The sequence below is a fragment of the Macrotis lagotis genome, chromosome 1, assembly GCF_037893015.1.
Source record: "Macrotis lagotis isolate mMagLag1 chromosome 1, bilby.v1.9.chrom.fasta, whole genome shotgun sequence".
Taxonomy (NCBI): domain Eukaryota; kingdom Metazoa; phylum Chordata; class Mammalia; order Peramelemorphia; family Peramelidae; genus Macrotis; species Macrotis lagotis.
The window spans coordinates 911,853,078-911,864,094 of record NC_133658.1 but is presented as its reverse complement, the minus strand read 5'-3'; the positions used below and the strand labels follow the sequence as shown (position 1 = coordinate 911,864,094).

Sequence of the window (11,017 nt, the reverse complement as noted above, 5' to 3'; positions counted from 1 at the left end):
ACAGGTCCTTCTCTTTTTAAAAGTCTTTAGGATACTGACTTTGTATGGTATTATTGTATAAAAAGGTGGGCATAGTCTAAGAGCTCTTTGAATTTAGTTCCAAATTTCTCTCACATGATTGGATGATAGCACTTTCTTTAGATCCCTAATAGCATGCAACATTCAGTTGTTTCTTAGAATATCTCCCTTTTTGCTTTTTTTTAAACTTCAGAACCTCTAGCAGTCATTCAATGAAGGAGTTTAAATAAGCCAAGAAATGTCTTAAAACATTTCATAAAACAATTGGATTTGAACTCAGGTCCTCCAGACTCCAGGGCTGGTGCTCTATTCACTGTGCCACCTAGCTGCCCCTCATGAAAATATTCTTGTCCCACAGTACAACTACTGCTTTTGTCACTTATTTTCAGGCTGAATCTGAGAGAGGATGAACCTAACTATTGGATTAAGACAGTTTAGGACCTTGTCTCCAAGACCTCAACATAAGGGGATCATTTCCAAATTTCTTGTGTTCTCCTATTTTAACAATAAACTGGATTCAGAAATTTGTTCTTTCAATGACCACATACTTAGTGTAAGACATGGTACCTTCCTGAGGATTAATCATGGAATATTTAGCCTAGCTACTATTGTTCAATTGCCTTTGACTCCTTGTAATCCCATTTGCAGGTTTTCTTGACAGTGGAGTAGTTTGCCATTACCTTCTCCAGTAGATGACTGTTTTCCTTTTTTCTTTTTTGGTCAAGGTAATGTGATCCAGCTTTGGCAAACAGGTTAAGAGACTTGTCCAAGATGAGTGTCTGAGCCTGGATTTGAACTTGAATCTTAACACAAATTCCAGTGCTCCAGGCACTGAGTCATCAGTAGCATCTAAGTAGGAGAGCCTGAACCAAACAAGAAATCTCTTCTAGCAAGCAGAATACAAAATTATGTTTGAAGGACACAAGTGATGAAAATGCTGCATTAATTGAAAAATGTCCTGTGGAAATTTCTGGAGAGTGATCAGAAAGGACTAAATAAAGTATTATTTGAGCCGCAAATTCAAGTGTATCTCAAAATTCAACTGGCAGAAAATATGTAGATGGAAGCATTTAGGATTCAATTTCATTATTTCTTTATGACTGCTTCTTAATGTCAATTTTAAGTTTATTGATCAAATTATTTCATTAACAATTTTTCCAGAATCAGTCACAGGATAAGGAATTACAAAACTACATATAGAATGGAGTTGGCCTGAATAACAATTTTGTCCAACTATTACTCAAAAGTATCTTTATGATTGTTTGCCATCCCTTCTCAAAGGGGACCATGACATCAGGAAGGTGATGTCATGGCTTGCGAGTGAATCAGATTTTGAGTGAAGGCTGGCAAAGTTACCAGCCTCACTTTCTCTTCCACAGCCATCTAAGTCCAATGGCCAGATGATGGATCAGGATGACTGGAGTTAGCCCTGGATGATCTTTACAATAACATATTTAATAAGTGAACTACCTTCTTATTAAAAACTGGTAGTAATATAAAGCTTGCCTTGTCTCAAAGCAAACTACAATATTTCAGTATACCTTCAAATGATTAACATCTTACCCCCTCGCCAATTAAGTCCAAATTTGCCTCATTGCAATCCTACTCACTGAAAGTTGTGTGTTCAGAATAATTTCTCAGGAGTACTATTAACAAAGGATGACTGTCCCCAAACTAAAGTTCAGATTTATTTTCAGTCAAGTAATTAAAAACTGTTTTAAGTTAGACTATATTATCTTAGTGAAGAACAACTCTTAATGATCCTGTTTGGGCTTTCTTGGCAAAGATAATGGAGTGTTGTCATTTCTTTCTCTGGATCATTTTACCCATGCAGAAATTGAGGCAAACAATGACTTGCCCAGGTTCACAAGCTAGAATGTATGAGGCCAGATTTGAATTTAGGAAGGTGAGTCTTGCTCCAGGCTGAGCCCTTTATCCATTGTGTTCACCTAGCTACTTACTATGATAGATACTGAGAATGGGGAATTGAAACTGAATCTGCAGGAAAAGAAAATAATGAAGATTTTAAAATCTTTAGGAACTAACAATAGGAAATGTTATTGGGTACATAAATTGACTTGCACAATTGTCCCTGGAACTTGCCTTGAGCCCCATTCCCCTAATGCTACTGCAGAAACTACCTTCTGCCTATAGAGCCAACCTTGCTGAGCTATGCATAGTTAAAGAGCTGTCAAAAGCATCCTGTTCTCTGAAGAGAGTGACAATAGAATAGGGAAATGCAAGGCTGAAGAAATCTTTTCCATAATGTTCATTTCCCCCTGATAAACCCTAAAATATAGCAGTCTCTGATTCTGCTTAGTATTGATTTTTTTTTTTTTTTTTTGGCAAGGCAATGGGGTTAAGTGACTTGCCCAAGGTCACAGTTAGGTAATAAGTGTCACATTTCCAAATGTGAATATGTTGTATCTGTGTGGTCTATCCTGTGACCACCAGGATTTGGGAGACAACCTTCCTTCCCCCCCCATAAAATGAAAAGGAATATAAAAATATTGAAAAAAGCTTGAAAAATTAAAAAAATTACAGTAAGGAAAACTCGATGAAATATCAGAAAATAAATTAAATCAACAGAGAATCCCTTATTAAAAGGAACAATGAGTTTTCAGTTCTTGAATACAAAAATTGCTTAGCAAAAGAAGGCAAAGAAACTATGAATGTGAGGAAATATAGAAATTTCTGGAATTCCTTGACTGAATGAAACAATTCTAGAAATGAAAAGAAATATATAAAAGAATAATGAATGAATATAAGTTAAAATATAGTTCCCAAAGACAAATGTAAAAAATTTAATGTTCACAATGGAAAACAAAATCTAATGGAAATTTGCTTTAAAGGAGTGAAGTACAGAGTAACTGATTTTCCAATCAACAATCCTCTCCCTTTAAAATATAAGCTCTTTGAGGGTAGGGAATGTTTTCCTTTTGCTTTGTATCTGTATTCTCTGGGCTTAGCCCTGTTCTGCCACAAAGTAATTACTTAATAATAACTCATTTCTTTCCCTTGCTTTCAAAAAACATTTAATGTTTTATCTATTATATAGTTCTCCAACTCTCCCCAAAATCTAGCCTCTCCTATTAATTTTATATCTTTTGCATTTTTGTTAACGTGTACTTTGATTTTAAGGTACATATTTTGGTATTTACATACCACTTAGTGCAAATATATTAAGTACTGAAATTATTTTTCATAGTACTATTCAGTAAAAGTTTAGCTCTTTTAGTTGAGTTTATTTGTATTGTGGACTTCTTGAAGTTTATTTTTCCTTCTGAAAAATGATTGATTTTCTCCAGCTCCTAGCGTTCATTCTGCATAATTCTTTTATGTTTCAGCTATTTTTCTTGTAAACTATATATTCTTGAATTCTCCCTTCTAATCACTTCTGATGTCTTGTTTCATTTTCTGGATGAGTATATCCCAATCACATTTACAGTTATGATTATCAATTATGAATTGCCTACATTGTCTTCTCTTTGTTCTCTACCCTTTTCTTTACAGTCAAGATGACTCTGAGATAGTAGTAATCAGTACCAATGTACAATTCTTGAGTATAAGTTTCTGATATTCTTGCCCTCTTGTCTTCTCTACATCAAAATAACATTTTTATCTTCTTTCTTTTGAATCCCCTTTGCAATTAGCTTTTCTAAAACAGCTTTTTTGCTGACTAGTTGCTCCCTAAAATTCAGCCTCATTCATTTCCCCCTTTCCCTAATCCTTGTTCCTGATTTCCCTTTTGAGTCTATACCAAATTCTTTGTGTCTATGTGTGTGTGCTCGTTTTACTTTTGTTTCTCCAATTCAGATTAAAGTGAGGTTTAAGTGACAACTTTCCTCAGTCCTTCTTCCTCCATGTAGATGTCTTGTGATTATATGAGTTAATAAGTTTCCTTCTCTGTTCCTCCCGATTTCTTCTCTTAAGTTTACCTTTCTCTTGCATTTCTTTCCTTTTAGTATCATTAAAACACAAATATCATTCTTGGCTTCCCTTTCTTATTTAGTTATCTTAATGACTTGACAATATTAATAGTTCTGAAAGGATATTTGTATTATACCCACATCATTAGAATATAAAAACTATATTCTTTAAAAATTTCCCTCCAATCACTCACTTGTATGTAACTTTTAATGTTGCTCTTTACTTCTGTGCTAGTTCAATATTTCTTTTTAAAATTATTTAAGGCAATGGGGTTAAGTGACTTGCCCAAGGTCACACAACTAGGCAATTATTAAGTGTCTGAGGCTGGATTTGAACTCGGGTACTTCCGATTCCAAGGCTGGTGCTCTGTCCACTGCACCACCTAGCTGTCCTATAGTTCAATATTTCTCTTCAGATCTGAACTTTTCATCAAGAATCATTTCATTAAAATCAATTACTTATTCAATGTGGTATTCTTTCATGGGCTAAGTAATTTTTAAACACAAATCTCTATCATTTGCCTCTTGGTATTCCAAGAGGAATATAGTCCATTCTCACCATTCCTTTATTCATGTCATGTCTGATCATTATCTGTTCCTTGTTCTTTTTTTGGTCTGACAATTTGAGTCTTATTGTTCTTGTTATTACTCTGGAACCACAGGATTTAACTGGAATTTATATTCCAGAAATTTCCCTTGTGGGTTGTCTTTTAGATAACCAGTGGGTCATTTCTCTTTGTAATTTGACCTCTATATTAGATCTGGATTGTTTTACTGAAATTTCATATCAAGGCTTTACCAGAAAGGGTTATGGGCTGTGCAACTTTCATGTTTGATCAGTTTGGATCTGTCCCCACAATGACATGCTTTATCAGTTTTAAGTCTTTAAATGAGAATTTAATGCCAATTTGCTTATAACCCAAGATTAATGGGATTTTAATACTAATATACTTAGAACTCAAAATAATATATGATTATATATATGCATGTATCTGAAGAAAAGCCTCAAAATAGGTAAAGCAAAAGGAAAGATCAGAGGTAAAGAAGAGAGAGATACCTAATCTGATTCTGCCCAGTAATTGGAAGAAAAGGGAAAAACTTTGGAGAGCTGGGACAAATAGTCAAATGTTATTGACCGAGCCTGGCTGTAAGGAAATTGATATGATATTGATACACAGCTTTCAGGGTCTTGATTGGAGAAAGCCCCTTCTTTCTGATCCACCAAAGGAAATTACCCCAGGATCCTCTTTGATCTGTTATGTAATGGTAGGGGTATATTGGCATGGTTGTATATTTGAATGCTTCCTCATGTGCATTGTCCAGAATTCTGGTATGGACGAAGGCAGTCAAAATCGTCATTACATTCAAAAAGAGTCATATTCTCATTTTCAATCATTTCATATATAACCTGGATAGGATTGGATCATACCTCCCACATTAGAAAATATATCCAGAAGGTGAGCATATTAAATTAAGCAAGATAGTAGTATTCATTAAATGTTCTATCAAGCAATTCCATCCATTTATAGAATTATAATCTGGGATTGGGTAGGGTTTAAGATCTACCTTTAGGGGTTGTTGTAAAGTTCCCCAAGAAGGGGGAGGATCATTTGACCACATTGCCTTATCTGCATTTTTAAAGCTATGATGGCCAGAGTATAAAATAGAGTTGGGGAACCAATTTGAATAATTTGTAGGCACACATGTATACAAAGGCTCATGATTTTGAGATAGTTTAATGGTTCTAAGATTGTCTCCTTGAAATGTTTTCCAAGTCTATGACTCTTGCTGTAAAAATATCAAATGTTTTCTATTTATTCAAACATTTGTCTTGATTTAATAATTTTTTAATGATTGTTTTGGAGGTTTCTCTTTCTTATTTTAAGAAACACACCACCTAAGGAGTTTTTTGTCTCTTGCTAAACTACTAGTTTAATATCCAAAATACAGATCTAATATCTTTAAGTCCTATAGATTTAATTTAATTTTCATTTTTCCTCACTGTCATTTACATTAGTATCTCAATTACTTTTTTTCTTAAGACGTACTATTGCTTCATCTCTTCTAGAATTTTTTTTCTTTTTGGTTTTTCCAAGGCAATGGGTTTAAGTAACTTACCTAAAGTTGCACAGCTGGTAAGTATCAAGTTTTTGAGGACAGATTTAAACACAGGTCTTCTGGTTCCAGTGCTCTATCCACTGTACTACCTAGTTGCCCCTTCACCTAGGATTTTTAATAGATGTTACATAATTGCTGTGTTCTTGAAACTTTCCTTAAAAATGTTTTGGAATAATTTTACTCTGGGTTTTTTTTCCTTATGGAGACTTTAGGTATCAAAATAGCTTTATGCTCTTCATTTTTTTTTTTAAACAAACCCACATTCTTTATTTTTTAAAGCAGGGACCATTATCATGTAGCCCTAACTGGGAGATACCCAACTGCCAGGGTATGCAAATATAGTTGGCATTGATTCATGAAAAAAATTTTTAAAGAGTTATTGGAGATTCTGGAAAAGACTCAAAGAATGATATTTAGGTAGGCGGTTTTAAATGTATTCAAAGGAAGAAAATCCAAGATTGGGGCAAGTTAGCAGGGCAGTAAACTAGAGTTGGCAGCAACAGAAGCAGAGTTTTCTACATGCATTTCTAGATTCATTTTTTTTTTTGCAAGGCAATGGGATTAAGTGGTTTGGCCAAGGCCACACAGCTAGGTAATAAGTGTCTAAGGTCACATTTGAACTTGGGTCTTCCTGACTCCAGGGCTGGTGCTCTATCCACTGCGCCACCCAGCCACCCCAAGACTTTTTTTTTTAAGTGACCTAGGTTGCTAACTGCATATAATGGAAATCTTTACTGCAAAATTGCCTTCTATTGTTATAGACTATGGTGGGGATAGGAAGAAGAGGGGGAAAGAACTCAAACTTTTGGACCATTCAAAATAAGAGATTGATATGAATGTTTTGAAAGTCACCAGAGGAATAAGTGTTAATCTTCTTCACAAAGAAATGGAAAACTTTGGAAGTGAAATGGGAGGTTAGGATCTTGCATTGCATTCAGTCTCCGCCAAGGCATTCCCGGACTAATCCTCAAGCATGAATGATGCCTTATTTTAGCCTCTCCACAGCATTTTTGCTCCCTGCGTACATGGGTCTGATCTCTTTCCCTAGCTCTTCAATGATAGCTAGAAGTTCTGCATATTTGCTTTGAGGTACCTGGCTGCTCTCTGAACCCTGGGTAAAGCCTAGAGATGGGGGTCCATAGTCACTGATCAGCTGCCAGTACTGAGTAGATGCCTCCGTGCTGATGGAAGGAGAATGGACACTTCCAGCCAGAGTGAGGGAGGCGCCTGGCATGTGGGTATTCAAGTTGGGCTGGTAGGACATGCTGGTGTCCCAGATGCCCGGCACCCCGGCCCACCCAGACTTCCTTTATGCTCTTTTAATCTACTTTGAGTTATATTCTCACTTCTAGATCATCACTTAAGTGTTAAGACCAGGATTTCTACACATATAATGGTATTGTGATGGACTTTCATTTCTTCTTTGGATATTGAATGATGGGTTCTTCAGTGATGATCATTATCACTGGATAATTATCCAACTTTAGCCAGGGAGGTGCACGTTTTCAATAATCATAAGTATTTATGAAAACCCTACCAAGTACTGGGTACTATGCTAAGCTCTGAATACATAAGGCAAAAGACAGTCCTTACTACTAAGGGACTTGAAGTCCAATGGAGTATGCAACATACAAATAGCTATATACCAGCAAGTTATAAATACAGGATACATTGGAAATGTAGGCCACTCAAATTGAGTCTTTGAGAAAGGCTTCCTCTACTATGTGAGACTTGAAGGAAGCCAAGGAATACAGGAAGTACAAAGGAGGAGAAATAGCATCCAATGCATAGGAATCGGAGAAATATATATATATACATACATATATATATATATATATGTATATATGTGGTTTTCGCAAGGCAATGGGGTTAAGTGGCTTGCCTAAGGTCACATGGCTGGGTAATTATTAAGTGTCTGAGGCCAGACTGGAACCCAGGTACTCCTGACTCCAAGGCCAGTGTTTTATCCACTGTGCCACCTAGCCACCCCCTTGGAGAACATATATTAAAGGGCCATTGTTCAGACCAGAATTACTTCCTTCAGTGAAGCTGAAATGCTATTTCTTTCTAGAGAAAGCAAAGGTGTCTTCCTAGTGCATTTGACATTCCTTTGAAGAACTGGGAAATTGTATCCCAAAGCAACAGAATGAAGGGAAAGTCAAAGTAGGTGAAGAGAAAGAAGGTAGCATTGGTCACTTTTCCAGTGAGTGCAGGCTTGGGAAAAAATGTGCAAGAAGGGAAGGCTAATAGACTGGAGAAAGGAATCCCTTCATCTAAGGACTTCCTATTGCTTTTACCTTAGTAATTGACAAAGTATAGAAAATACTTTTTATTCTGGGCTATGAAAACTCTAAAACTAGCAACTCTATTCCAGTTTGAGTCTGGGCTTGGTGGTAATACAGTGAACTACAGATTAAAAGCTCTTTATCTTGAAGGCTGCTGGTAGAGTTAAGCTGCATAGATGGGCAAGTGATTGAAAGAGTATGGAAAATTTTGCTAAGAGGTTACAAGTGTGGAATCTGAACCATCTTGAACATGATCTCAGACCCTCTTTTATTCAGATAATAGATGAATTAGCCTGGAAACTTGAAAGTATAGTGATAGAAAGTAAAATAGGAGCTATATGTGGATCTGTCTTCTAGTGTACTGGTGACCACTTCAGATGCAGAAGGACTGAGTTTGTTACTATGCTTTGGTTCAGTCTCATGGAGATCAAGTGGAAGACTGGTGCCTGGGACCAAGGATGAACACAGTGGTAAGGATTGTCTTTTGCCTTTATGCATTCAGAGCTTAGCATGGTACCCAGCACTTCATAGGTTTTCATAAATATTTATTAACTAATTATTGAAAATGTGCAACACTTTGGCTAAAGTTAGATAATTATCAAGTGATAATAGTTCTCACTGAAGAACCCTTCATTCAATATCCAAAGAAGAAATGAAGAAAGATCAGTCTAAATGAATACAAGTCCATCAGAGCATGTCTTTCTGCTCGCAGTAAGTGTTAGAATGCATGACTATGAATTTATCCATCCATTTTCCTGGGATAATTTTCCACTCTCACATTCTTTTAAGCCTTCCAGAATGTTCTTGAGAGATGTGTTACTTGGGTCCTGGCTGCAAACACCCTGGGATGAAGAAGAATGTGGTAGAAAGTTGTAGATGGAGAATGACCACACCTTTCCCTATTCAAACTAATGTTCTAGGCTGCTAGGGCTGCACTCTTGGCTTAGATCATGTCAAGGTATCAAGGACTTTCAAATATGAAAAAAGCTCCCCCTCTCTGGTCCAACTGTGTCTCCCAAAGAGAGCTCAGGATAATGAGCACAACAAAAGTTTCCAAGCCATGTCTATCCAGTCGCAGCAATCAAACAATCAAACGGCATATTTTCTCCTCCAAACAACACGATTGATAAACTCATTCTGTAATTGCAGAATACAATTAATTGTGGTAACTTTGTGAATTACTTCTCTAAGATAGTCACCATTGATTGTGGGCATTGATTAAGAAATTTGTCTCTCCAGGACCATACCTTTCTTTTACCCTAAATGCAGACATGTTTCCAAGATCAAAGCATTTTCTTGTTCTCACTGTATACCTCAAAAAGCTAACAGTGGCAAGCAGTTCAGTTCCTGCTCTGCAAAATGACAGTCAATGTCCCATTCACCAGAAGGTTGTCAAACTCTTCTGATGAAGACTGGACTTTTCCCAAGCCAAGGAACATGTAGAGGCTGTTCACAATTATAGGGCCGGTAATATGGAGCAGAGCAAGCAATCATGGGCAGGCATTTTGACATAGAAAAAGACTGTGTCCTGGACTTTGGTGTTCAGTTAACTTCCAAACTCTTCTTTGCTTCTATTATTCTGCTTTCAATTCCATTGAACAAAATACCCCTCCCAGAATAAGCTCATCACTTTTAACCTCACTACAATGCTGCTAAGATGCCTTGATTGATACCCTGAAGGGATATCTTTGGAATTGATTTTGCAGCATGGGAGACACTGGCACAGGACCACCTAGCATGGCATGTCCTCATCAGAGAGGGGGATGTATTCTATGAGCAAGGCAGAATTGAAGCAACTCAAAGCTGAGTAAATACTCCAAGTGTTCACATGGACTATTTGTGCCTGACAAGTATTAATATATTTTGAACTCATATTGATCTGATCAGCCATATTGGACACATTGTAATTTGTCTTTAACATAGAGATGCCATTTTGGTTTTCTTTGGTACTGAAGGACAAGAATCCACCAACCAACAGATTGACTTCAATCAATCTCCTTTCTCCTCCGATTTGAAGGTGGGAGGATAGACTATGAAAGTCTTCCAATGTCTCCTTTCATATAGGACATAAGTTGACTCTTCATTCACTCTACTATGCTTCTGTTTCCCTACCTGATTTCATTTCCAAGTAGCAAGGTACCCCCACAAAGGATTCCCCCTGGGGTCCTGTTCCCTCCCTGACTTTCCAGCCTCCTTTTTTGAGTTGCTTCTCTCTCTCTTTAGATTTTAACTCTTGGAAGGCAGGGTCTGGTGTTTTTTTTTTTATTAACTGTATCACTGCCACTTAATACAGTGCCTGCCATTGTAGGCTTACTAGGATGAATTTACATGGGATTCCACAAGGGCTCATGGGAGAACTGAGGTAAATAAGGATTCTGTCTTAGCTGAAGTCATCAAACAAATCTTGGTATTCCTCAGTATATTGTGGCTGAGAATTCTGTCATCTATGTGTTGTAGGAGTGAGAACATGTTCCAACAATGCATTGAAACAAGATACTCTCAAGACAAGATGGATTGGAGAAGTGGACCATGAAAGGTTCTGCTCAAATAACCTCTGTCTGGTAAGTTAGATATGGAATATCAGTACTACTTCTATAATCACTGGAAGAACTACATGTTCTAACTGAACCCAAAGTGCTTTTATGAAAAGCCAAATAAGCAAAAAAA

At 36.7% G+C, this 11,017-nt stretch overlaps 1 pseudogene; it reads right to left on the bottom strand.

Moving 5' to 3' along the window:
* Positions 1-6,980: 6,980 nt before the first annotated feature.
* LOC141492447 (cyclin-dependent kinase 2-associated protein 1 pseudogene) lies at positions 6,981-7,329 on the bottom strand (annotated as a pseudogene).
* Positions 7,330-11,017: the final 3,688 nt, after the last annotated feature.